The 27,866-nt window shown below is 44.3% G+C and overlaps 1 protein-coding gene and 1 long non-coding RNA gene across 2 annotated transcripts in view; both read left to right on the top strand.

Moving 5' to 3' along the window:
• The window catches only part of LOC130357321 (odorant receptor 131-2-like), a 71,528-nt gene that overhangs the window by 2,060 nt on the left and 41,602 nt on the right, over nucleotides 1–27,866 (top strand). The window lies entirely within an intron of this gene.
• LOC130358211 (uncharacterized) lies at nucleotides 7,059–8,483 on the top strand. Its single transcript, XR_008889435.1, has 3 exons — nucleotides 7,059–7,221; nucleotides 7,362–7,423; nucleotides 7,754–8,483. It is a non-coding gene; the product is annotated as an uncharacterized LOC130358211 (long non-coding RNA).

The raw sequence follows: 27,866 nt of genomic DNA, 5'->3' as shown, positions 1-27,866 counted from the left end.
AAACATCCGGCTTCCGAGACGTCACGCCACGCCCCCTCCATTCATTTCTATGGGAGGGAGAGTAAAGGCCGCAACGCCCCCTCCCATAGACATGAAAGGAGGGGGTGTGGCGTGACGTCACGTCCCCGTCTCGGAAGCCCAGAGATTTCCGAAACTTTAATGACCGTGCATATATATCGTCTATACACTAATGTGGGGGAACTACAACCTACTACAACCTAATGTGGGGGAACTACAACCTAATGTGGGGGGATCTATACTGCCATCCTAATGTGGGGGAACTATACTGCCAGCCTAATGTGGGGGAACTATACTGCCAGCCTAATGTGGGGGAACTATACTGCCAGCCTGATGTGGGGGAACTATACTGCACCTAATGTGGGGGAACTATACTGCCAAACTAATGTGGGGGAACTATACTGCCAGCCTGATGTGGGGGAACTATACTGCCAACCTAATGTGTGGGAACTATACTGCCAACCTAATGTGGGGGAACTATACTGCCAGCCTGATATGGGGGAACTATACTGCACCTAATGTGGGGGAACTATACTGCCAGCCTAATGTGGGGGGAACTGTGCTACGTACTTAAAGGGGTAGTCCACTAATAAGATATATAAGTGTGTATAGGAATTTGTTCATAGTTTTTAATTTTTTTTAATCTACAGTCCGGCCCTCCAATGGTCTGAGGGACCGTGAACTTGCCCCCTGTTTAAAAAGTTTGAGGACCCCTGGTTTAGAGCGTCGGGCGTAGCGCCGGAGGCTCGTGACGTCACAGCCATGCTCCGCTCCTGACGTCATTGCCACACACCCTCAATGCAAGTCTATGGGAGGGGGCATGATGGCCGTCACGCCCTCTCCCATAGACTTGCATTGAAGGGACATGGGCGTGATGTCACAAGCCTCCGCCCTGCATTGCCAGTTATCCGGCATGGAGCGAAGTTCGCTCCGTGCACCGGATGTTTGGGGTGTCACAGCTGAGATTGTGGGGGTCCCCAGTAGTGGGAACCCCGCAATCAGGCATCTCATGCCCTATCCTTTGGATAGGGCATAAGATGTCTATGGGAGGAGTACCCCTTCAACCCCTTATCTTCAGTATAATTAGGTATAAATTTATATTTTATCAAATTCATGTCCCTCTTTTTTAACTTCAAAAGGATAATTGAGGATATAGAAATCTAGGCTTTTTATAGGAGATTACCACGTATTGAAAATGTATGTACGTATAAGTGTTTATACATCGATACACATCTGGGCAAAATGTATGTGTAATACTTAAAAATAAGGTGCAGCTCACAACAGAAGGACCGAGGCAGTTAAAGCTAAAGCCGGACGCCTCCGGCAACAATAATATAGAATAATAAAAACCTATAGCTTATGCCTCTAGGACCTCACCAATGGTGCATAATGGTGTGGGCAAAGATAGATATAACAGCGTTTATTCAAAAATTGTTTTTAATTCAGATTATAAAATATAAAATGTAATATATATATATATATAAATAAAACAGTAACAAAATATCACGTTACGCTGGCATTTATCTAGTGAAAATCTCACTGGGCCCTAGTGAGATATCAAAAAATGTATGAATAAATTAATATTATACACATTTCTGCTGAGGAAGGGGTCGGAGGTCTTTGTTTCCCAATACCCCGAAACACGTTTAGAATTCTGGCACTATTCACACAGTCACCATCAGTGTCCATCTGCAAATATCTTGGCAACAGAAGAGTTAAACCTGTTCTACTCCGCCCTGCCTGGCTGTAATCTTACCATCTACTGCATCGCATAGCCTCATCTCCCGCTTCCACGTGGGACGCCAATCCCAGACCTTCCATCGCTCCCGGAGTACCACCACCAGCAGACCCGTTGTCGCACCCGAGCCGACTGACACTCCTGCCGGAGTGCCAGACTAGTGCCGTCTGTGCTAAGCCGGTAAGCGAACGAGGTTCCGAGCGCTGAAACTGCCGCATGCTCCCCCGCCATCGGAGCTCACGGTACGCAACATCTATTTGCGCCCCCCTGCCAACGGGGCTGCTAATGGAGATCTATCAACCTGTGCCCCCTTCCACTCATTGGGGCACATGAGGAACATAAGGCTGCGACTCATCTAGTACAACAGATCAAGCCAGAAGCAGTGGTGAGAGATACTCTGTATCATCCATTCATCAACTTTTTTACTAATTTTTTTATTAATTTTTTTATTGACTTTATGTTACAATCATTTTGCCACAAATCCAAACACCTTTCACGGAATTATTTTATTTGTATTTCTATTTTATTTTTTATCTGCAGGTTTATGGACTTATTTTGAATATTAATTTATTCATACATTTTTTGATATCTCACTAGGGCCCAGTGAGATTTTCACGAGATAAATGCCAGTGTAACGTGATATTTTGTTACTGTTTTATTTATATATATATATATATATATATATTACATTTTATATTTTATAATCTGAATTAAAAACAATTTTTGAATAAACGCTGTTATATCTATCTTTGCCCACACCATTATGCACCTTTGGTGAGGTCCTAGAGGCATAAGCTATAGGTATGTGTAATTCTGCTGCAGCAATATTGCCGATGTTGTGAATGATTTTATTTTAATAGAACAAATAAATTTGTCAATCCAAGATTCATGTCAGATTGTATCCATGTATCTGGAAGACCATATATAGAGTTCATGCCAGTATCCATAGGCTCCCTGCTGAGGAAGGAACTGAGATATAATCCTGAAACACGTTCAGTTTAGCCTCATAAGCTTTATCTAGCTGTCAAATAAAACCAATATATGGTGCACGTTACCGGACAGAAAATTTGTCTAAAAAAACTTTGCAAGATTTGCAATATATTTACCTGTTGCTCTTAGAGATGAGCGAATCTAATCTGACGAATCCGAATTCGTTACGAATTTCAGGAAAAATTCAATTTGCAACGAATGCAAATATCGCCATGATTCTATCCAGACTCCACAGTTTTTTGTACTTCCGACTCCCCGACTCCGACTCCTCTGTATTAATATGCAAAAGTATTTATGAACAGTTACAGTTGAATCCAAGAAGCTGTTCCACCAAGTTCTTCTAAGCTCTTCTAGCAGAGACAGGTAGTTGGGCAGAAGCTGCTGCCTTCTCCTTTGTGTGTGCTAATCTGCTGCTGAAGATGGGGCAGTGGGAGGATCCAGGAAGGGGCATTTATTATAAAACATGATTTCCCTAGTAGAATCCCATAGTCATGTTTAAAGTTTAAGCTTACAATCGGAGTTTACACATTTTTATAGCCTTAGCTGAATGGCAGCAGTTTTTCCAATGGTTTACAGCTTCAGTCTTGAACTATTGACCCTCCATTCCCTTCACTTATACAAGTGTCTCTAGTCCTGCAAAAAACATATTTACTTAACCCCTTATCAGTGAGAGGCTAGGTTACCCATGGGTTCCCTGTAACAGCAGAACACAACACTATGGAAAGTATAAGTATTGCCGCTCCTAATTGTGCATTGTGTGCCATATAGTGAAGCACATGGAAAGCATGCTTCTTCACGGTCACTTAACGTGTTCGTTTTGCGGTTATTTGAGGCACTGCATGCATTGGTCTTTATTCTTACTGTAGAGAAGTCATTAATTATAACGTTTTGTGAATTGGGACATTTAAACTTGCTTATTTTTATTCCAATCTAAATTTAGTAGGAGTTGGAGTCTAAGTCGGTGCATTGTTTGCCGACTCCGACTCCAGGTACCCAAAATTTCGTCCAACTCCGACTCCACAGCCCTGATTCTATTGCACGAATCGCTTCATTAAACTCCATTTAGTGCGGTCCAGGCTCCAGGGCATCTTAAATGGTGGATCCACATGTGAGAACATGGGGCAAGGAATCCTGGGAAGGCGGGAACAAGGGTCGGCGGGGTGACCCTGAATCACATGCAGGATGCAGCCTATCAGCAGCCAGTCACCCTAGGAAATGGCAGTGTTTTTAGGTGGAAATAGGGAGAGGTTCCCGTGTGGGGCGGCCCTTTTAAGGACGAGTAACATTTGCCAATAAGGGAATTAATAATGTGAGAGTAGGTCCTTACAGGGGAAGTTTTTACCTCCACCTGTTACAATGGACCATAAGTTGTTCCCGTCCACCTTTTAGAGGTCTTTGCATCGCATCAATACTTGGTGGTGTAGGTGGCACATAGTGTTTTTTGCACACCTTTACTTTTGTTAGATTTCAAAAACAATTTGGGTCCATATATTTTATCCTAAGAATAATGTTAAAAGTTACATTTTACGTAATGCATATCCTCAATACTTACTTGTGCACACCAACACTTTTGACAAAAAAGATTGTTTACTTCTGCCTGCCTGCCTCTGCTAATATTCTGATCCTGCCACCTGCCTGATGCCACACATCTGATGCCAAGTTCTCCTTCATTCACCCACCTTCGTCACCGGGTACTGGTATTAACACCCACCACCCCCTCTACCAAAGTGTACCAAAGTGCACGACAGTGCCGACGTGTGGAGCTGTAACTATGGTCAGGGACAATAAATGTCCTTTATGGCCCACTGGGTGAATGTTGTTCCTGAACAGCCACAACAGCAACAGGTCACACCGCTTCTGCCTCCATGCTTTAAGGCGGTTGGTCCTGCGACAGTGTGCAACTCTGCCTCCTAATCCTCCACCGTGTCCCATAGTCACCCCAAGGAAAACTCGTCTGTCCACGTAAAATGTGGAGAGACTGACCTTTATGAAGATGAATCAGGCATGGATCAGCCAGGATTTCCACCCACCAATGCCTGATGCATCAGAGTAGATTGACCATGCTGCTACACCAACACTTCACAAATATGGATAGTGCCAAAAGATTTAAGGCACTGCTCCCCAGTTACAAACATTCCTCTGCATCACCCTTCGTCAGCGGGTACTGGTATTGCCATTCCCACCCCACCACTCTGTCACCGGGTCACTTTCAGGACTCCTGATGCTGCTGCTGCCACCTCCAGGCTGTCTTATTCTGCCACCATATGTTCTCCTCATGCAGCGCCACCTCCACGCTGTGCCATTCAGCCACTATATGTTCTCTTCATGCTACCGCCATCTCCAGGCTGTGTCCTTCACCCACTATAGGGTCTCCTCTTGCTGCCGCCAATTCCAGGCTGTCATTCTGCCAGATTATGGTCTCCTCACGCTGCTGCCACCTCCACGCTGTGTCATTCTGCCAGTATGTGTTCTACTCATGCTGCCTCCACCTCCATGCTGTGTCATTCAGCCACTATATGTTCTACTCATGCTGCCGCCAACTCCAGGCTGTGCCATTAAGCCACTATATGGTCTCCTCATCTGCTGCCAACTCCAGGCTGTGCCATTCCGCCACTATATGTTCTACTCATGCTGCCGCCAACTCCAGGCTGTGCCATTCAGCCACTATATGGTCTCCTCATGCTGCTGCCACCTCCACGCTGTGTCATTCAGCCACTATATGTTCTACTCATGCTGCTGCCACCTCCAGGCTGTGTCATTCAGCTACCATATGGTCTCCTCATGCTTCTGCCACCTCTAGGCTGTGTCATTCAGCCTCTATATGGTGTACTCATGCTGCTGGCCTGGGACATTACCTAAAAAAAAATTTAAGGTAGCACTAGCTACCATAAATCTTCAATTTAAATTAGAAAATTCATCTTTTAATCTTAGGGATTGTGAAGCTCTATTGTCTCCTCATGCTGCTTCCAGCTCCAGGCTTTGTCATTCAGCCACTATATGGGTTACTGATGCTGCTGGGCCTGGGATATTACCTAAAAATTTTTTATGGTAGCACTAGCTACCATAAAGCTTCAATTTAAATTTGAAAATTCATCTTTTAATCTTAGGGATTGTGAAGCTCTATTGTCTCCTCATGCTGCTTCCAGCTCCAGGCTTTGTCATTCAGCCACTATATGGGTTACTGATGCTGCTGGGCCTGGGATATTACCTAAAAAATTTTTATGGTAGCACTAGCTACCATAAAGCTTCAATTTAAATTTGAAAATTCATCTTTTAATCTTAGGGATTGTGAAGCTCTATTGTCTCCTCATGCTGCTTCCAGCTCCAGGCTTTGTCATTCAGCCACTATATGGGTTAGTGATGCTGCTGGGCCTGGGGCATTACCTAAAATTTTTTATAGTAGCACTAAATACCATAAATCTTCAATTTACATTTGAAAATTCATCTTTTAATCTTAGGGATTGTGAGGCCCTATGGTCTCCTCATGCTGCCGTCGACTCCAGGCTGTGTCATTCAACCACTATATGGTTTACTCTTGCTGCCGCCAATTCCAGGCTATGTCATTCTGCCTGATTATGGTCTCCTCATGCTGCTGCCACTTCTAGGCTCTGTCATTGTGCCGCCATGTGACTCCTTGTTAGATTGGGTTTTGTGGTCATACAGTATTAGTTTAAAGTAAACACGGGACATTAAACTTGGGAATCTAATATAAATCTTAAATCAAATAAAAAATCAATGTAATCTTTTCAAGACTGAGGCCCTATGGTCGTCGATGTCATATTACCTGTGGAATTATCACAAGAATCCAATGAAACAGCTTGAAGCAATAACAATGAACCTTAACTGATTAAATGAAACATTCACACTTTCACAGTCAGAGGGGCACTGAGAGGCAGGGACTGGAACAGGTGGTAGCTCTCCTCGCGGCGCACCCTAGCTCAATGCTCACCAGAATGGGTAATCAAAAAAGTTTAATGAATTCAAATTAAATTAAACAAAAATTACATAAAAAATCTGCCACATCCAGTGATTCTAATAGCGATGCCTATAATCTGCATGTCATACTGAATAACACTATTATTTCATTACCCCAGCACACTCCCTATGCGGGTTAGGACAAGGCAAAATGTTCTACAACCCTATTGAGCCTCACTGTAGGCCAGAAATATCAGTTTTTAAAAGCAATTTGCCGCGAATAAATTCGTTCCGAAACAAATTTTTTGGGAAAATACGGCGAATCAGCCGAATCAAAATTTTCAGAAATTCGCTCATCTCTAATTGCTAACTATTCTACCTAGTGGAAAAATCTGGATCAGCGGTATCAAGGCTCAGCAGTCCCAATCTCTTCTTAGCACGCACACGCAGCTGGTGTCAGAGGCGGAATGTGCAGGCGCAATTTCCGCTAACTGATGTGCATACCATCAGTGAACAGGACACATCTCCTCCATGAATGCTGCTCCAACACTGCCAGAACTGTGAGTAAGACCATTGTTTGTATTGTACCATTGTTTACATTATCAGCTTGTCCTAGGCTGCAAGAGAAACTATGAGCATCTGCTTCTGCTTTTGGTCTTGTAAACTATCCACGTCGCAATTATGCACTATATTTTCCCAGGTTATCTGTCGTATGTGGACTCCAGATTTCAGGAAGCGCATATGCCATCCAGGGACACCTTGGTGAGATATGAGAAATCCAGAAATAGTTAAATACCTAACGAGACTTCGCTCGCTAAGAAATTTGGTCAGTCCTGTTATCGGGCTTGGATATTTATGTGGTGGAAGGGAAGTTTGGTAGTGGGGCCTTTCATCCCACTTCCTTGGCCAGTCTAGATTTTCAGGTTAGCCACAAGTCAGCACAGGTGCTGAGGCTGATTAATACTGGGCTTACAAGTCTGCACTGAGAGGCTGAGAGGCAAGATTTTGTGTAGTTAGCACCAGACATGCAGGATTTATTTTGCATTTGTTTTGCATCTATTAAAGTTAATGGCTGCATTTGTTTTATTACAGAAAAATAAAGACAAAATGGAGCCCTGTTTAAAAGTTACATCCAAGTCCTTGTCTCCTTGGGTGATTGTTAAGATGTTAAAAGTCATATAAAAAGCTATGCAGTTTCATGGCATAGTCATAAAATCTCTAGTTGTCATTCTGACATGATATGGCTTTGTGGTGGCGGGATATGATGAGGGCAGTTGTTGTTACCCTAGGGGCCGATGGCATTAACCCCTTGTATTTGTGACGCCAGGGCATGGTTTAGCCTATAACCACCTGAAGGTATACCGCTGGAGACAGTAGGTAAAGTCTATACAGTTCAGCCAGGGCCCAAGGAGGTGACCAGTGACTCAGAGACCTTAAGAGCTTGCCGGGACTTTTAGTAGGACTAGTCAATTTAGTGCAAGCCACGTTGCGTGACACTTTGACAGAGACTGACTTGACTGATGATGGACAATGCTGCAGGTTTAGCTTACTTGCACTTGACTGTGGCTGCAGGAGTTGACGTGAGGCCTCCAATCCTCTGGACATACACACTAGGCACAACTGACCTCATCAAAGACTTGGTGCAAATGGGAGCAAACGGAGCGGGGGGAACCCCTGGTGTAGTGGCGCCTTGACAGGGGTTTTAGTGGCCCTTCCATATAGAATAAGGGGTAATTTGGGTTGCAGGATGGATGGCAAGGTAATGGGGGTATAAGGGGTTAATTTACCGCTGCCCCTTTAAGGGACGCAGCAGGTGGCTTGAAAGTGGGGTGACAGGGAGGTCATCTGGAGGGGAGGGGGAGTGTATATAAGGGGTTGCTATGGGGGAGGTTACTCACCAGTCGGCGTGTGGAAGCAGGAAGAAGGTCCCGCCCACCCGCCCTATTTTATTATTGTTTGGTTGGTTGGGTAGCGATAGGGGGTGTGGCGTGTGAAAGGGTCCCGGGGGAGGTTGCAGTTTCAAAAATAAATGTTTGAGATTGTTCAATTGGGCCTCCTGGTGGTGGTTCTGGGCCTCAGGAGTTTGAAGGATGGTGCAGAAGGTTATCTGGGTGCCCCTGGGCCAGGTGGTCGCGGCAAGGGGTAAGAGCATGATGCACAAGTCTGATTGGGGGAGGGGAGTGCCCTCCAGTGAACTTTGGTTATGTTTATATGTATAACATATTTAACTGTTATTTATTTGTTTGTTAAATAAATGGGCCACACGCCCCAATTTTTCCACAACTTGTGTCAGTGTCCTTTTTGGGGAAAAAGGGGTTATAATCGGTTGGGAGTAAGTTTAGAGGGCAAGGGATGTATCTAAAATCCCATCCAGTCAAGAGAGAGAGCACTAGCTACACCCAGGGCTTATATGGGGGAGACTAGCAGGGAGCCCATAGGTCACCGCTGGGATCCCCTGGTCACTGGTACCTCCTGGGTAACAATCACATGATATATCACATGTTATAACTCTTAAAGTGATAACACATTTTATACATTTTGTCTCTGCCTGTCTATGCATCAGCTGTGACCACCTTTTGGAGTGTCCCTGTGGGAATGTCCAAACCTCCTTGCAGGGTTTAAGCCTGAAGAATTTACAATCCCTTAGAATCCCCTCCCTGGTTAAGACCAATGTCAAATCTGAACCAGAGTGGGTACATTTCTCTGGTAAACCTCATAACAACCTGCTAGTAAATAAAGCAGGAGAATATACAATCTTTTTATCATCACCATTAGGAGCACGAATGACAATAACATACAAAGCCATGATGGCATGAAGTTTCCATATAATGTGTGGTAACCACCGAGATGATGATGGTTATGCTGAGAGTAGTAGTCTTTTAAAATGAATATGTCACCTGTTTCATGCTGCCTTACTGTGGTTGCGAAATGTGGACTTTCTTTACATAACTCTGGATAGTGACATGATACCCATAGGGACATATGCAGAAAACTTTCACCAACGTGACAGTCACCCAGCACTAACTCCAATCATTGGCCACTGAAGAGATTAGTGTATTTCAGAGAGACCCTTGTCCATACTTATTCTCTCTGACACAGATGAAAAACTCCTTCTTTGTGATTAAGAAGTCTACTCCGGTCGAAATTTTTTTTTTTTTTCAAATCAACTGGCTCCAGAAAGTTAACCAGATTTGTAAATTACTTCCAGTACTTATCAGCTGCTGTATGCTCCAGAGGAAGTTGTATAGTTCTTTCCAGTTTGACCACAGTGCTCTCTGCTGACACCTCTGTCCGTGTCAGGGACTGTACAGAGTAGGAGCAAATTCCCATAGCAAAACTATCCTGCTCTGGACAGTTCCTGACACAGACAGAGGTGTCAGAAGAGAGCACTGTGGTCAAACTGGAAAGAACTGCACAACTTCCTGTGGAGCATACAGCAGCTGATAAGTACTGGAAGGATTAAGATTTTTCAATGGAAGTAATTTACAAATCCTCATAACTTTCTGGCACCAGTCGATTGTAGAATAGGTTTTTATATGTTGTTTAGGTGTAGGTTTGTTGGAGCCAGATCTAGAACTCTCCTAGGAGAGGAGGCAGGACTAGAGATGGATGTATTACAATCTACAATCTATTGTCTTCTCTGTGGCGCTCATGATAATTAAATAAATAAATTAAATAATAAAGTGTAATCATTTTTCTGGGGAGAGATGCACATATAGTTATTACTTTATTCTAAAAAGTTTTTGTGAAAAATACTTGTTTCAGTAGAGACATTATAGAACTACCCATCATTCATAAGCAAAGAGCAAAACACAGGTACACCTTAAAGAGTACCCCTCCAGTCCTTGAAAAAAAATTCCGAGCTTTAAAAAGGTCTGTATCTTACCTTTCCCCTTGCTCACATTGTATGAGCTACCAACAGGAGAAAGTAAAATACAAAAAAAGAGAGGTGCGCACCTCGTGCAGGTAAACTCAGGATGATGGATATAACAATAAATGGATGGACGCGGGTCTATTGAATGGACCCTTACCTTGAAGAGTTATGCTCAGAGCATAACATCTAAAAGAGCATGCAAATAGGTAGAAGATTGCTGCCTCCTGGTCCCTCCGGACTGACTCCTGGTAATCCGGTAACAGTAGCAAAGCACAGTAGAGGTGTAGTCCTCTGGAAAAATGGGACATCAAAGTAGGGGCGCAGACTTCAAGCTGAAGAATGTGGTTTATTCATCCAAAGACATGATAAAATTGAATAAAATTAATTAAAATAAAATGAGATAAAATATGACTGGATAGATAAAGATGGTGCAACGCAGTACACAGCAGTGTTTATGGCCCGAACCGGGCTCTTCGTCAGGCAATATGGAGGCATGCACGAGATAAGAATTATAAAACAACGCTAAAGATTGCTTCCGGTTCGACGAACGGACCGGTAACACTGGAAACAGTCAGGCGATTACATAGGTTCATGCAATAGAAAAACATATTAAAATTTTTTTTGAACAAAACATGTAATTTTATCAGTATTGGACAATAATAAAATCCCATTCAATTAAATAAAATAAAGAACACAGCAACACAGTGTGACCTGAGATGTAGATGTCTTAATATGCAGCCCGGAGATAGTGCAGGAGAGGGCCCGTGATAGAAAGACGGCTAGCGCATGCGCAGGTGCCATGGCATAGGTATGTAGAAAATGCGCAGGCGAAGAATACCAGACGTAGTGGGATGGAAAACAGGGGGTTGCAGCTGTTTCGAGTGCGGCAATAAGGAAAGAAAAGAGCAGAAGTTATAGAGAGAAGGTTTGGATATATTACCCAATTATTTCACGGACTTCATTAAGCCCATTAGGGGACAATATCTGTCATTTGTACATCCAATACATTTCTAATTTTTTCAACTTCTCAAATCTGTTGTTGATGGTGGAAGATACAAAGTCAATGGGTGTAATAGAAATGGATGTTTCCAAATCAGCATGTGATAGCGTACGATGTTTCCAGACACCTTGAAGCAGAAATTTCCTTCTAATATTTAATCTATGCTGATTAAGCCTAATGTGAAGGGGTCTTGTAGTACGTCCGACGTACTGTAAATTACAATGATTGCATTGAATCATGTAGATTATATAACTTGAACAGCAGGTCAAATGGTGCTGAATATTGAATGTTTCTCCCGTGGAAGATGAAGTAAAAGAGGGTGTTCTGTCAGCAATCTGTGTGCAACATAGACACCGGGATTTTTGGCATTTAAAGCTTCCTTTTTCTAGGAAATTTCCAAAAGTATCTTTGGGGATGCTGTATTTGATTTGTTGTTTCATTTTCATAGTCATAAGCACCCTGCGGTGGTTCACCGCCCTGATCCCACTACCACCACCACCATAACTACAGAGGAACCCGAACAGGATTTAGTTAAACCAATATCAAATTTTTATCCGTTACAATCACAGGGTTCCTTTATAGAAGCCTTCCAGAAATTAGTACCGTATATACTCGAGTATAAGCCGACCCGAGTATAAGCCGAGACCCCTAATTTCAACCCAAAATCCCAGGAACAGTTATTGACTCGAGTATAAGCCTAGGGTGGGAAATACATCATCCCCCCCTGTCATCATCCAGACCCCCGTCATTAACATCCTCATCATCATCACCGCCTGTCATCATCCAGACCCTCATCATCATCACCTGTCATCATCCCACACCCCCCCCTTCATCATCCCCTTGTCATCATCCCCACCCCCCTTCATCATCATCCCACACACCCCCCTTCATCATCCCCACCCCCCTTTATCATCCCCTTGTCATCATCCCCACCCCCTTCATCATCCCCTTGTAATCATCCCACACCTCCCCCCTTCATCATCCCCTTGTCATCATCCCACACACCCCCCTTCATCATCCCACCCCCCCCCTTCATCATCCCACACCCCCCCTTCATCATCCCACACCCCCCCCCCTTCATCATCCTCTTGTCATCATCCGCCCGCAGTGGTCTTCAACCTGCGGACCTCCGGAGGTTTCAAAACTACAACTCCCAGCAAGCCCGGGCAGCCATCGGCTGTCCGGGCTTGCTGGGAGTTGTAGTTTTGAAACCTCCGGAGGTCCGCAGGTTGAAGACCACTGCGGCCTTCGACATCATCCAGCCCCCTCTCGCCCCCCTTTAGTTCTGTACAGTACTCACCTCCGCTCGGCGCTGGTCCGGTGCTGCAGGACTGTCCGGAGAGGAGGTGGTCCGGTGGGATAGTGGTTCCGGGCTGCTATCTTCACTGGGGGCGCCTCTTCTCCGCGCTTCCGGCCCGAAATAGAGGCGTTGCCTTGACAATGACGCAGAAGTACGTTGGCAATGAACGTACCTCTGCGTCGTTGTCAAGGCAACGTGACTATTCTGGGGCTGGGCCCGAAGCGCTTAGAAGAGGCCTCCCCGGTGAAGCGCTTAGAAGAGGCCTCCCCGATGGCTGCCCGGGCTTGCTGGGAGTTGTAGTTTTGAAACCTCTGGAGGTCCGCAGGTTGAAGACCACTGCGGGTGGAGAGTTCACTCGAGTATAAGCCGAGGGGGGTGTTTTCAGCACGAAAAATCGTGCTGAAAAACTCGGCTTATACTCAAGTATATACGGTAAGGGATGAATTTAACTCCAAACTCTCTGGATTAGCAAAACACTCAAATGATAATCTAACTAAAGAAGAAAGGAAGGCTTTGAAAAATCTTCGCTCGAATGAAGACATAGGGATCCGACCAGCAGACAAGGGTAGTGGTTTGGTTATTCAGGATTATCAGCAATATGACGCAGAATCACTTCGGATCCTATTGGACCATGACTATTATTCGTTAATTCACTCGGTTCCATTTGAAAAAATAAAGAAAGATCCAGTATCTCTCATCAGTACTGCAACTACATCCAACATTTTATCTAAAAATTAACAAAAGTTCATTCTACAAACCAGCAATAATAAACCCTACTTCTATCATCTACCCAAAATTTATAAATCCACCAGCAACGCTCCTGGGAGACCTATTATTGCATGTACGAATTCCACCTTAAAGGGGTTCTCCGGTGCTTAGACATCTTATCCCCTATCCAAAGGATAGGGAATAAGATGCCTGATCGCGGGCGTCCCGCCGCTGGGGACGCCCATGATCATGCACGCGGCACCCCGTTTGTAATCAGTCCCCGGAGCGTGTTTGCTCCGAGTCTGATTATGCTCGACCGCATGGCCGGCGGCGTGTGACGTCACGCTCCGCCCCTCACTGCAAGCCGACGGGAGGGGGCGTGATAGCGGCGCGATCAGGCATCTTATTCCTTATCCTTTGGATAGGGGATAAGATATCTAAGCACCGGAGTACCCCTTTAAGCAATCTATCTCACTATCTTGATCTCCACTTACAGCCATATTCGATAAATCTTCGCAGTTACCTCAAGGCTTCTACTCAGCTCATTGAGAATCTCATACCCTTACAGTGGCAGTCGGGATACATTTAATTACATGTAATGTCACATCACTATACTCCAATATACAGCACCATCTAGGAATTCAATGTGTCTACAATGCATTGGAAAAAGATAGTATCATATATTCTTAACAATAATTTTTTTTTACATATGATAATAAAATGTTCCATCAGAAGCTTGGTACGGCAATGGGCTCAAAGGTCGTCCCTGTTTATGCTAATATATTCATGGGCACCTTTGAGTCCAAATACATCTGGAATAATCCTACCATCATGCAAAATATTGCTGTTTACTATCGATACATTGATGACCTGTTCTTTGTTTGGAAGGGTCCCGCTGACAATATACCCACTATCTTGCAATATCTTAATGATAATTCAATTTACCTTAGAATATAATAAAGACAGTATCAATTTCCTGGACCTCAATATTGCTCATAATGATACATCATTTCTGACATCCACCTTTTTCAAAAAGGTGGATTCAAATAGTTACTTGGATTTTCATAGCGCACATTTAAAAAAAATGGCTCATTAATATACCATATAGTCAATATAAAAGAATAAGAAAAAATTCTACCAATTTTGATACTTTCAAACAACAGTCTAAAATACTACATGACCGGTTCCGTCAAAAGAATTATCCTGAGAGTATTGTCAACGAAGCTTTTAATCGTACCAAGAGTTTGTCACAAACCGATTGTCTGGGCAAATCCACTAAACCATCCACTGATCCGCCAAAAACAAAGAAGAATTTGTTTGCATTAAATTTCATCACTACTTCTAATAATAATGATGTGAGCCGCATCAGGGGTATTCTAACCCATCACTGGCACAATTTGAAAGCTGACCCTTTTTTTTGGGTCCTCTAATTCCAGTGAGGCCACTATGCACCTTCACTCAAAACCATTCTGGCACCTAGACAGATCAGGAAACAACAAATCAAATACAGCATCCCCAAAGATGCTTTTGGAAATTCCCTAGAAAAAGGAAGCTTTAAATGCCAAAAATCCCGGTGTCTATGTTGCACACAGATTGCTGACAGAACACCCTCTTTTACTTCATCTTCCACGGGAGAAACATTCAATATTCAGTACCATTTGACCTGCTGTTCAAGTTATATAATCTACATGATTCAATGCAATCATTGTAATTTACAGTACGTCGGACGTACTACAAGACCCCTTCACATTAGGCTTAATCAGCATAGATTAAATATTAAAAGGAGATTTCTACTTCAAGGTGTCTGGAAACATCGTACGCTATCACATGCTGATTTGGAACCATCCATTTCTATTACACCCATTGACTTTGTATCTCCCACCATCAATAACAGATTTGAGATGTTGAAAAAATTAGAAATGTATTGGATGTACAAATGACAGACGTTGTACCTAACGGGCTTAATGAAGTCTGTGAAATAATTGGGTAATATATCCAAACCTTCTCTCTATACCTTCTGCTTTTTTCTTTCCTTGTTGCCGCACTCGAAACAGCTGTAACCCCCTGTTTTCCATCCCACAACGTCTGGTATTCTTCGCATGCGCATTTTCTACATACCTATGCCATGGCACCTGCGCATGCGCTAGCCGTCTTTCTATCACGGGCCCTCTCCTGCACTATCTCCGGGCTGCATATTAAGACATCTACATCTCAGGTCACACTGTGTTGCTGTGTTCTTTACTTTATTTTATTTAATTGAATGGGATTTTATTATTGTCCAATATTGATATAATTACATGTTTTGTTAAAAAAAAAATTCAATATGTTTTTCTATTGCATGAACTTATGTAATCGCCTGACTGTTTCCGGTGATACCGGTCCGTTTGTCGAACCGGAAGCTATCTTTAGTGTTGTTTTATAATTCTTATCTCGTGCATGCCTCCATATTGCCTGACGAAGAGCCCGGTTCGGGCAGTAAATGCTGCTGTGTCCTGCGTTGCACCATCTTTATCTATCCAGTCATATTTTATCTAATTTTATTTTAATTTATTTTATTCAATTTTATCTTGTCTTTAGATGAATCAACCACATTCTTCAGCTTGAAGTCTGCACCCCTACTTTGATGTCCCATTTTTCCAGAGGACTACACCTCTACTGTGCTTTGCAACAGGAGAAAGTGGGTGTTCCCCAGCAGGCATGATGTCACTGAAGCCTACAATAGCTGTGCCTCGCCATGCCCACACGCACTTCCTGAGTTTGGTCTCCTGCCAGCCTGAGAGGAGACCAAACTAACTGTTTGACTTGCGGCAGGAAACAGAACAGAGCCACCTAGTGGTCGTTTTTTCAATCACATTAAAACATATAAAGGTTGAGAATTTCAACAGCAAGTAAATAACAAAGTGTCTTATAATTACATAAGGAACGGTATATTAAAAGTTTAGTTTAGTGAAAGGTACTCTTTACATTTTTATTTGCAAAATTCAAAAATGTTGTACATTCCTGCCCTTAAAAACTGTAGAATACATCTTCCTAATACATTTACTGAACACTTCATCCCGGATGCCATAGATAAGAGGACTGAGAAGCCTCGGGAAACTCATGAAGAGTAAAAAATTGATCATGACCATGTAATTGCCGCCATAGGGCTCTGTAATAATAGAGGTTAAAGACACTATGCTCAGGAGGAGCTGAAACGCGTGGAGCATTACCGTTCTCCCAGCTTTAGAGGCTGAAGATGAGCTAGTACCACTCTTCCGAGCGATCACCATAACATTGACATAGGTGAAAAGAATGACCAGAGCCACCAAAATTAAACTACCTATGAAGGTGAAGGATTTTATGGTGTCCTGCACCGGCAGAACTATTAACCCTTCTTGTTTACACAAGAGCTTCTGAGAGAAAAAGCTCTTGTCTACAGAGGAGCTGAGGACAACTAAATCGGCTACATTAGGGAGTAACCCAAGGAACCACATTACCGTGATCACAGAATAAGACCTTCTAACTGTACAGAACATTAGATATCTCAGTGGGTAACAAATGGCTAAGTAACGCTCAAGGGCCATGGCTGCCAAGTTGTATGGTGTGACCCTAAAGGAGGCGGTGGTAACAGCAAGAACAAAGTAGCAAATGGGGGCTGGCATGGTAAGAAATTGATAAGCCAAGGCGAGAAAGAGTCCCAAAAAGAGATATAATGTATCATTGACCAGCATGTGGGCGAAGAGGACATATCGTGAGGTCTCACGGACATGAGGGGTGGTGAAGTAGACAATCAATAATATACAGATGAAGTAAAGAAAAAAGCAGAAGCAAAGAAAAGTCAAGACGAAGAAGACAATGGTGATGATGAATGAAGCCATATCACTGTAAGCAGATGTCTGAGATCCATTGTTGAAGGATCCCGATGAGTTAATTCCTTTGTATGAGGCAGAGGAATACATCTGGAGGGTTTTCCACTAGAAAGAAAGAAGAAAGTGAGAGACACAATGTAAAATCACCTCTCATATAGCAGAACACATTTGGATCACATTATGATAAGAGGGGCTAAGGCAGGATCATCGTAGAAGAATGTCCCCTACTGTATAGAACATGCTAAGAGTAAATCTGGGAAGCAATATTTAGGGCCATATGTTTCTTAACCCCTTAAGGACCGGGCGTTTTTCGGTTTTTGCTCTTTTGTTTTTTCCTCCTTACCTTTAAAAAATCATAACTCTTAAAATTTTGCACCTAAAAAATCTGTATTATGGCTTATTTTTTGCGCCACTAATTCTACTTTGTAATATATCAGTCATTTTATCCAAAAATCTACGGGAAAAAAAATCATTGTGTGACAAAATTGAAAAAATACAGCCGTTTTGTAACTTTTGGGGGCTTCTTTATCATTATTCTCTAGGTCCATACGGTTAAAATGATCCCCTACTTGTATAAGTTTGATTTTGTATTGCTTCAGAAAAAAATCATAACTACATGCAGGAAAATGTATACGTTTAAAATTGTCATCTTCTGACCCCTATAACTTTTTTATTTTTCGGTGTTCAGGGCTCTATGAGGGTTCATTTTTTGTGCCGTGATCTGATGTTTTTGGTGGTACAATTTTTGCATTGATCTGACTTTTTGATCGCTTTTTATTCATCTTTTCATGAAATAAAAAGTGACCAAAAATACACTATTTTGGACTTTGGAATTTTTTTGCGCGTACGCCATTGACCGTGTGGTTTAATTAGCAGTATATATTTTTTTAAATCGGACATTTCCGCACACGGAGATACCACATATGTTTATTTTTATTTTTATTTACACTGTGTTTTTTTATTATTGGAAATGCCGGGTGATTCAAACTTTTATTAGAGGAAGGGATAATTGAAAGGGTTAATGATTTTTTTACAATTTTCTTTTGCAATATTATAGCCCAACATTGCATTTACTGATCTTTAACTGTGTTCAATGCATCTCCATAGGGCAGGTGATGGGCAGTGCCTGGTTTCCTCCAGACATTATGCTGCCCCCACCATGATCACTGTAGGGATGGTATTGGGCAGGTGATGGGCAGTGACTGGTTTCCCCCAGACATGATGCTGCCCCCACCATGATCACTGTAGGGATGGTATTGGGCAGGTGATGGGCAGTACCTGGTTTCCTCCAGACATGATGCTGCCCCCACCATGATCACTGTAGGGATGGTATTGGGCAGGTGATGGGCAGTGCCTGGTTTCCTCCAGACATGATGCTGCCCACCATGATCACTGTAGGGATGGTATTGGGCAGGTGATGGGCAGTGCCTGGTTTCCCCCAGACATGATGCTGCCCCCACCATGATCATGTAGGGATGGTATTGGGCAGGTGATGGGCAGTGCCTGGTTTCCTCCAGACATTATGCTGCCCCCACCATGATCATGTAGGGATGGTATTGGGCAGGTGATGGGCAGTGCCTGGTTTCCCCCAGACATAATGCTGCCCCCACCATGATCACTGTAGGGATGGTATTGGGCAGGTGATGGGCAGTGCCTGGTTTCCTCCAGACATGATGCTGCCCCCACCATGATCATGTAGGGATGGTATTGGGCAGGTGATGGGCAGTGCCTGGTTTCCTCCAGACATTATGCTGCCCCCACCATGATCATGTAGGGATGATATTGGGCAGGTGATGGGCAGTGCCTGGTTTCCTCCAGACATGATGCTGCCCCCACCATGATCACTGTAGGGATGGTATTGGGCAGGTGATGGGCAGTGCCTGGTTTACCCCAGACATGAAGCTGCCCCCACCATGATCACTGTAGGGATGGTATTGGGCAGGTGATGGGCAGTGCCTGGTTTCCTCCAGACATTATGCTGCCCCCACCATGATCACTGTAGGGATGGTATTGGGCAGGTGAGGGGCAGTGCCTGGTTTCCTCCAGACATAATGCTGCCCCCACCACGATCACTGTAGGGATGGTATTGGGCAGGTGATGGGCAGTACCTGGTTTCCTCCACACACAACGCTTAGAATTGAGGCCAAGAAGTTCAATCTTGTGTGGTATGGTGGGGTTTGTGGTGATGGGCAGATGGTTACCCAAGGGGCAGATGGCATTAACCCCTTGTATTTTTGTTGCCAGGGCATAGTTTAGCCTATAACCACCTGAAGGTAAACCGCTAGGCACAGGAGCAATAAAGACTCCAAGGCCAAGTAATGGACAATGGTAGCTTTACTGAGGGTAGACAGTTGGTAAAGTCTATACAGTGCAGCTAGGGCCCAAGAAGGTGACCAGTGACTCAGAGACCTTGCAGGCTCGCTGGGACTTTTAGTAGGACAGAGTATTTTAGTGCAGGCTAGACAGACGACATGACTTGACTGATGACTGACAATTATTGCAGGTTTAGCATACTTTCACTTGACTGTGGCTGCCGACTGGGCTTGAGGCCTCCAATGCTCTGGACACATACTGAGACAACTTGACTGCACTGAACCTCAGCACAAAAAGAAGGAAGCTAGCTCCATCTAGGGCCTATATGGGGGAGACTAGCAGGGAGCCCATAGGTCACTCTTGTGGTCAGCTGGTCACTGATACATCCTGGATAACAATCACATGGTACATTTTATTAAAGGTATAACACATCTTATAATACAAAACTTATGTACAAATGGGGAAACAACTATCGGGGGCCCTGGGGTCTTTATCAAAGTCCTTTTGAAAATTTCTCCCACCTGCACACAGGATCTTTGGAGCTCACCCAGAGTCACCATTAGGTTTTTGGTCACATCTCTTACCAAGGCCCTTCTCCCCCGATTACTTAGTTTGGTGGGGCAGCAGCTCCAGTAGGAGTCCTGGTTGCTCCTTCGTCTTCCATGTAAGAACTAGGGAGGACACTGAGCTCTTGGGAATTTTCAGTGCAGCAGAAATGTTTTTGTCCCCTTCTCCAGATTTGTGCCCCCACACAATCCTGTCTCTGAGCTCTACAGGCAGTTCTTTCCCCCTCATTGTTTTTTTTTTTTTTTTTGCTCTGATATACATTATCAGCTGTGAGACCTTATATAGACAGGGCTGTGTCCTCCCAAATCCTGTCCAGCTGAATTTACCCCAGGTGACCAAAGAAAAAAAGAAATTTTCAAAGATTTCTAAAATTCAAATTTTACATTTTCATTAGCACAAGGCCAACAAAACAAAATGTAAAAAAAGTGATAGGGTCTGTAAACTTTCCGAATGCATAGTAGGTGCAAAACAAGGTTACAATGCAATGCGGTTTGGTTCACGAGAGGCACCATGTGATCTGCTGTAGGTCTGTAGCTTTCAATGTGATTATGCTGTTACTTCTACTAATACTGTAACCAGGATTACAACTACTACTCCTACTGCAACTATTACCACTACTACCCTTCTAATGTCAAAAACTACTACTACTACTCCTATCATAACTGGAACTACACATACTGATGCTGCTACTTTTTAAACTACTACTCTACTACTGAAACATTTCCTACTCATCTTTACTTCTGCAAATTTTTTTGGTAATGCAACTACTGCATCTACTACTAGTACAATTGCTATTTCTACTAGTACTGCAACTACAAATACTAGTACTGCAACTACAAATACTAGTACTGCAACTACAAATACTAGTACTGCAACTACAAATACTAGTACTGCAACTTCTAACACTACATTTTCCAAAACTACTACTGCTCCTAATAAACTTCCTCTACTACTTTTACTTTTCTTATAATCGCTGCTTCTTCCACTACCGCAGATGTGACCATAACTACAACTCCTGCAATAACTACAGTGGTCCCTCAAGTTACAATATTAATTGGCTCCAGGGTGACCATTGTATGTTGAAACTAGGGATCGACCGATATTGTTTTTTTTAGGGCCGATACCGATAATCTGTGGAGGTTAGGACCGATAGCCGATAACTTAGACCGATATTCCGGTATAAGTTATCGGCTATTTATCCCCCTGCGACACCGCTGCAGATCATTGATTTAAAGCGGGCGCTTTAAATCAATGCACTGCAGTGGCTTTTGCGGTGTCAGAGACCGCCGCCGCCACCCGCTTCTCTCCCCCTGCCTGTCCGGGGGTCCTGAGACCTATCACAGCCACCGCTCCCCCCGCCGCGCCGCACCGCGCCTAGGGGTGCCTCCAGCTGTTGCAAAACTACTACTCCCAGCATGCCCGGACAGCCGTTGGCTGTATGGGCATGCTGGGAGTTGTAGTTTTGCAACAGCTGGAGGGCCTACTGTAGGTATAGTATATTATACAGACCCCTGTCCATCCCAGAACCCTGACTCACCTTCCCAGTTGCTGCAGGGACCGTCCGGGGAGGGTGGTCCGGGCCATCCATCCTTCCTGTAGTGTCCGGCGGCATTCCGGGGTGGAGGGTGAACCGGTCCGGGCTTTCCTTCTTCTCCGGGGGGTCCTCTTCTCCACTCCGGGCAGGCTCCGGCCTTGTAACACTGCATAGATGCCGCTGCACAGCGACGCACCTGACGTCGCGGCATAGCGGCATCTATGCAGCGTACTAGGCCGGAGCCTGCCCGGAGTGGAGAAGAGGACCCCCGGGGAAGGACAGCCCGGACCGGTTCACCCTCCACCCGGAATGCCGCCGGACACTACAGGAAGGATGGATGGCCCGGACCACCCCCATTACGGGTAAGTTTAATTTTTTTTATTGACTCGGAGGGTGGGGGAGGGGCCCGACCGGTATAGCGGTATGGGCAAAAATCCGGTGGGCGGGGGCGGTGCGGGGGGCGGGGCATTATCGGCTTATCGGCAAGGTAATTGCCGATACCGATAATGCCCAAAATAGTGATTATCGGACGATAATATCGGCCATACCGATAATCGGTCAATCCCTAGTTGAAACCATTGTATGTTGAGACCATAACTCTATGGAAACCTGGTAATTGGTTCTGAAGCCACCAAAATGTCAGATAAAGCAAATCCTTATACATAAAAGTAAGACAGATCTGCTGAGAGCTGTAAATGACTGTCTATTTCAGTGTTTTCCAACCAGGCGGCCTCCAGCAGTTGCAAAACTACAACTCCCATCATGCCCAGACAGCCTTCGGCTTGGTCTATGTAGAGGACAGGAGCTTTTTCAGGGTCCTGTACAGTACACGTAATGTCCTAAAAAAGTCAAATAGAGCCGCCCTTACTTGGTGTCCAAAGGAGCATCTAACCCTGGCATAGGTTAAAAGTAGTACAGAACATACCTCCCTGTCCTGTAGGGGGTGCTACCAGACACCAGTCAGTGCATACACTTCAGTAATACAGGTAAAGAGTACAGAACATGTAATACCTCCCTGTACTGTAGGGGGCGCTACCAGACACCAGTCAGTGCATGCACTTCAGTAATACAGGTAAAGAGTACCAAACATGTAATACCTCCCTGTACTGTAGGGGGCGCTACCAGACACCAGTCAGTGCATGCACTTCAGTAATACAGGTAAAGAGTACAGAACATGTAATACCTCCCTGTACTGTAGGGGGCACTACCAGACACCAGTCAGTGCATACACTTCAGTAATACAGGTAAAGAGTATACAGAACATGTAATAACTCCCTGTACTGTAGGGGGCGCTACCAGACACCAGTCAGTGCATACACTTCTGTAATACAGGTAAAGAGTATACAGTACATGTAATACCTCCCTGTACTGTAGGGGGCGCTACCAGACACCAGTCAGTGCATGCACTTCAGTAATACAGGTAAAGAGTACAGAACATGTAATACCTCCCTGTACTGTAGGGGGCGCTACCAGACACCAGTCAGTGCATACACTTTAGGAATACAGGGGTTTTACCAGTGAATGCCCATTCTGATTGGTCGGTTCTTCCAGCCATTGACATGTTTTGCAGATTCCATAGCATTGTATGTTGAGTCTGGTTTCAAGTTACAATGGTCCAGAAAAGACCATTGTATGTTGAAACTATTGTATGTTGAGGCCATTGTAAGTTGAGGGATCACTGTATACTATCACTGCTCCTACTTCTACAGTGACTTTCACAATTACCGGCATCACTACCACTAATATAACTATTGATGCTGCTTCTATGAATACTACATCAACATTACTACTAGTAATGACATTAGGCGGTAGATATAATCTGATAAATGGGAATCTGAACACTTTACACTCATTGAATAACCTCATGCCGATCCGGCCGATGACGATTGATGTCCTGTGTTTGTGAATTCTAGGTATAAAGGATCCAATAACATTGACTGCACTAGACAGATGTGTCTTGGGATATTTGTAGTGAGTGTATAATATACTTACATGGGGGTGCAGCTCACTGATCTATATGATCCTCAGGGCCCCGATCAGGTCTTTCTAGAGATAGTTAAGTCTTAGGATCTTCTTCGGTCTCGAAGCTCGGTCTACCTCATTGCCCACAGCCGGCAGACTGTCAAGCAGATAATATTGAGCATGACTGATCCCTATATACTACAACCTGAGCTCCCCCTGGATCCATCATGTCGTATTCCTCGTAATTGTTTAAGGGTGCTCATGAGGTCTATGGCGTATCACACATGACAACCTAATTGTCTGGAAGATGAGGGAAGTCTCCTGAGCCAGTGCGAAGAGTCCCCAACCGAACATCTTCTAATGGTCTCCCTTATGTGCAAAAGTTTGCAAACCTGTGAAATATACATCCATTACATTATCTGAATTCACAATAAATCAGCAAAAATAGCTCTGCTACATCAGTATAACATGTTGTGGTGAGGGTGTGATGAGGGCAGATGTTATTACCCTAAGGACAGATGGCATTAACTCCTTGTATTCGTGATGCCAGGGCGTGGTTAAGCTCTGCACCACCCAAGGTATGGCCGCTGGATCTTGGGCTGGGCACTGGGCAAATAATGACTCCAACGTCAAGTGATGGAACAATGGCAGCTTTACTGAGGAAGACTGATGGAATAGTCTTTACAGCTCAGTTAGGCCCAAGGAGGTGAGCAGTGACTTTAGAGACTTGCGGGCTTGCTGTAACTTGTAGTGGACTTGGATAGAATGCTGCAGACCCACGCTAAATTTAGACAGACTTGACTAGAACTGACTAGACGTCACCCCTTGTGTAGCTTACCAGGCTTTGACATTAACCTGTGGGGCACTTGGTGGTAGAAGCACGGCTGCGGGACTAGGCCTTGGGTTTCCGCAGGACACCAGACACTCTCTCAGGTCTTGATTTCACTGCACTCAGCACTGAACTGACTCACTAGCTCCTCCCTGGGTATATAACGGAGTGTTTTTAGAAGGGTCCCATAGGTCACCCACAAGTCATATGGTCACTGACACCTTCCTTGGTTATATGAGTTAGCAACAACATTTAAAGGTGTGGTAGGCCTCTGGGGTAGTGTTAGTGTAGTCAGGGTTTTGCTTCAGTATATCAGGGGTTAAGGTTAACCCTATTGTTCTTGACGCCAGGCTGAGGGCTAGTATGCTGAGGTAATTCTCTGGCCTATCGCCGCCCTTCCCAGTAACGATAGGTGCATGCATAAAATGAATGAAGGTCCACAAGGTAGTTGAACTTGAACTTGGATAAACTTTACTTAAAGGCTTGCGGTACATCCAATGAACAGTAACAGTCTCTTTAATATAGTCTCCATACACTTCAGTGACTGACAGTTGTTGCGGACCTTGACTTCTGATATAAATCTTAGAATTTAGGGTAATTTGCGAAGATCCGTCCGGATTTAGGGGATAGATAAGGTCCGGTGATGTTGCAGAGTGCTTAGGGATTGATTACACTCACAGATTAGAAGGGATCAGCCGTTGCCGCAAGACTCGGGCCTAACTCACTGATGACAGCAGCGCAGATCCTTCCCTGTCAACAGCCCATGAGGAAAGAGAGTGAGCAATGGCCGCCGCTCCCTTATATGGGCAGTTTTGGATTGGTCAAAATCAGCTGTCACTCACCGTTACATAGCCTGATGGGTAAACACCTGACTTCCTCCAAAGGTCATTGAACTACAAACCATAGAGTCTTTGGAACGCATCACGTGACCCACAGGTCCTACCTAAGTAAGTACTCCTACTATATAAATATAGACATTAAATTTAGATAATTTTAATTACAATTACAAGGGGCTAGATAAGGATGAGGACCCCATCTAAACCTAGGAACTCTGACTTTGGGGACCTCACCACAAGGCAGCGGATGCAATCCGGTGCCGGGACACCACAAACCCCCTTACTTAAAATAAGTCGACCCAATGCCTGTCCCCTAAGGCAGAGGAACTAGGACAGACTCAAGCAGGATCTCTAATTAGACAGAATCTACATCCTGACAAACTTTTATATACATTAGGTACTTTTAAACCTACTAAACATTCTCTAGGCATTTCAAACATTTTGTAGACTAGTAATCCTACTAGACATCTAAGAAGGCTTCTAAGACATTTATGAAGTTATCTAAGCAATTATAAAGCTATCTAAATAATTATGAAGCTATCTAGACCTTTAGTTTCTAGCTTCTAAAACATTTTTAATAAGCTTACTATACATTTTAAAGCATACTAGACAATTAGGCAGGTATCTAACATGTAGTGTCTAGCTCCTGAGGCATTTTATTAGCTCTCTACACATTTTTATGAGGCTAACTAAACATTAGCACAGCTCTCTATACTTTTAGCTTCAAGCTGACTAAACAATTTTATTATCTCACACATTTTATTCGCCAACAATGAGTTTCCTGTTAGTACACATAAGGTATACTGGCTATCCGGAAGCTAGGTCACAGTAAGATTGGCTGCTAGGGTCTATCGGCTACATGCTACTTACCCCTAGAGCACTTCACACCTACCTACCTAGTTTACTTTAAGAATTACGTGTTTCATTTGTTAGCTCGCAAGAGCACCTGCTGGCCAGGTAGAGCATCTCACACACGCAAAGATGGAGAAAAAGAAGTGTACCTAACAGTGGCAGGAATTTAATTTCAATAGGCTACAATCCCTAAAGTGTTTTCTTAAGTGAGATATTTATTTTGGTGTATGTACTAGAGAAACTTGAGGTAGTACATTTAAGTCAGTAATCTTGAATACTGAAGAGTTATAGGCAGAGCATTGAAGTGGGTTATCAAAGGTACTATGTGTGTAGGTACTAAATGTGAGTCCCGGTACCTTATGGGTAGTTTGCCCTGTGTAGTCCTTTGAGACCGCAGCAACACCACTTCCGAGTCGTCAGGAGTTCCTTCACTTGGGGATTCTTCAAGAACTTCAGTCCCCGAGGGACCAGCTGGAGGGCTGGAAATAGAAGCAATATCTTAGGTTGGACTGGGGGGTTCTCTGAAGACAGGTGGAGTAGGGGCATCAAGACCTGGAGCAGTCACAGGAGCAGGACTGATCCTGTGTTTGGTGTAGCAACCAATGGTGGTTGACAGGGAGCAACAGCTATTGGCAACTGGCTAGGTGGAACGGCTACTGGCAACTGTCTGGGTGGAGCAACCAGTGGAGGCAGGCGGGATGGAGCTGGAAACGGTATACCCCAATACAAAGGAACGTCCATAGTGGGATGGATCCCTTCTCCCGGCACGTATTCTCTCACTGGCCTTGTTGGAAGTGGAGTAGAAGTAGCAGGAGGAGTAGAAGGAGATGGGCTAAGCATATCTTCTTTCAGGCACACTTTTATCCTATTTCTGTGGACCACCTGTGGCTCGAACCGTCTTTCTGTATCTCGTACACGTCCGTTTCGGGATAAGGGACTGCAGTAATGGTGTATGGTTCGGTTTCCCACAATGAGTCCAATTTATGGGTTCTAGGGAATTTTCGGAGCCACACTTTATCTCCAAGCTGTAAGGGCTGTGCCGAAGCGTGTCGATTATAATCTTTCTGCTGGCGCTCATGAACTTCACCCATTTTCTTCTCAACAATGTCTTTGGCTTCCTCAATTCTTCATTGATGCTCTGACACCCAACCTTGGGAAACCTGAGGGGAATTGTGGAAAGGTGCCTGCAGCCCGAAGGTCCGATCCTTTGGCAATTGGCCGTGTCAGCCCATCATCAGGAAAAAAAAGTATACCCCATAGAGCAGTGGACAGTGTTGTTGTAAATTTCTAGGAGTTCAGGCAACAGCTGGGGCCACTCTTCGTGCTTTGAGACAGAGGCAGCTCTGAGCATTTGGATGAACACTTGATTGATCCTCTCGCAGAGCCCATTCCCTTGGGGATGGTAGGCCGTCGTCCGGAGCTTCTTGCAGTCATGCAACAGGCAAAGTTCTTGGAACAACTAGGCTTCAAAGGCGGTTCCCCGATCCGTGAGGACCGATTCGCGACACCCCAGAGGTTGGATCCAATGACGATAGAAGAGCTGAGCAGCAGTCTTGGTGGTAAGATACTTGACAGGGACCAC

This window comes from Hyla sarda, chromosome 2, assembly GCF_029499605.1.
Source record: "Hyla sarda isolate aHylSar1 chromosome 2, aHylSar1.hap1, whole genome shotgun sequence".
NCBI lineage: Eukaryota > Metazoa > Chordata > Amphibia > Anura > Hylidae > Hyla > Hyla sarda.
This window is presented reverse-complemented; position numbering and strand designations above follow the sequence as displayed.